Genomic DNA, 1,037 nt, shown 5'->3' with positions numbered 1-1,037 from the left:
GCCTACAGTATAATAAAATAAAATTCTCAGAACACTGCTGTTTATATAACGAACATTAGCCACCACCAGATTTGATTAAGCCTGTTTAATAATCCTTATAATCGGAATAAACACCTGTTGATTTTCCCGCATACGCAGATAGGGACGCTGGCGACCGCTTATAATAGGGAGTGAGAGCTAGACAGAAGCGCAGCCGGTAAGTAACGATCTCAGGAGATGAGAGGTTAGTGGTGCAAAAGGGCAGCCTCTGTGCCTTATTTTCTAGGTAGCGTTGGGTTGCTATTTCTTTTATATCTTAATTTGTATGCTGGGCCCTATAAAAATGGAGGATAATACTCCTCTTATTAAAGTAAAGAGGGAAATGCATTATAGGGTGCTGTAAAATTATTAAAACATTAATGCAGTAATTGATACAATAGATATATGTAGTTAGAATTCAGGAAGGAAGCATATCTGGCAGGGAAAGCTTCTAGGGTTCTCAGAGAGGAATATGAGATATTTCTGTCGGATATTACGTGTTTATATTCATTTTCTTTTACTAATGTATGATCAGTAGCCGGCGAATGGTCAACATCAGATATCAAGTTTACAAACCACATATCCTATGGAGTTTACTGATGGGTGTAGAATACACCATCAGTATGAGACAGCAAATAACAAGGAACTTCGTAATACTTTCAGGACTATAGCTCCTTGACTACAGCAATACGACAAGACTACTGTATTGTATGTACCATACAGGGCAAGGGATTAGGGCCAGGAACGTAAAGCATTTACAAAACCATCAGGTATACAAGTCGTAACGGTGCTGCGGGAGTCGTGGCAGCTTCCCTTGGGTCGCCTCTAGCAGGATGGACACCTGATTCTCCGGTCAACGCAGACGAACTAGGACCTTTCAATGGCAGCGACATGGAAGGACCGCTGCCACCCTTTAAGAATGGGCTAGTAGATGAGAAGTACCGCTGGCCGGATGCTACGGTTATTTATAAGATTGCTGGAGACTTCAGTACGTTTATTTTCTTTGGTTCTGCCTTGGC

The 1,037-nt window shown here is 41.7% G+C and overlaps 1 pseudogene; it reads left to right on the top strand.

Annotated features, from left to right (window-relative positions):
* Positions 1–813: 813 nt before the first annotated feature.
* The window catches only part of LOC119593608, a 3,185-nt pseudogene continuing 2,961 nt past the window's right edge, over positions 814–1,037 (top strand).

Source organism: Penaeus monodon, chromosome 32, assembly GCF_015228065.2.
Source record: "Penaeus monodon isolate SGIC_2016 chromosome 32, NSTDA_Pmon_1, whole genome shotgun sequence".
NCBI classification, from domain to species: Eukaryota; Metazoa; Arthropoda; class Malacostraca; order Decapoda; family Penaeidae; genus Penaeus; species Penaeus monodon.
The sequence above is the reverse complement of the archived record's forward strand: the minus strand, read 5'-3'. Positions and strand labels throughout refer to the sequence as shown.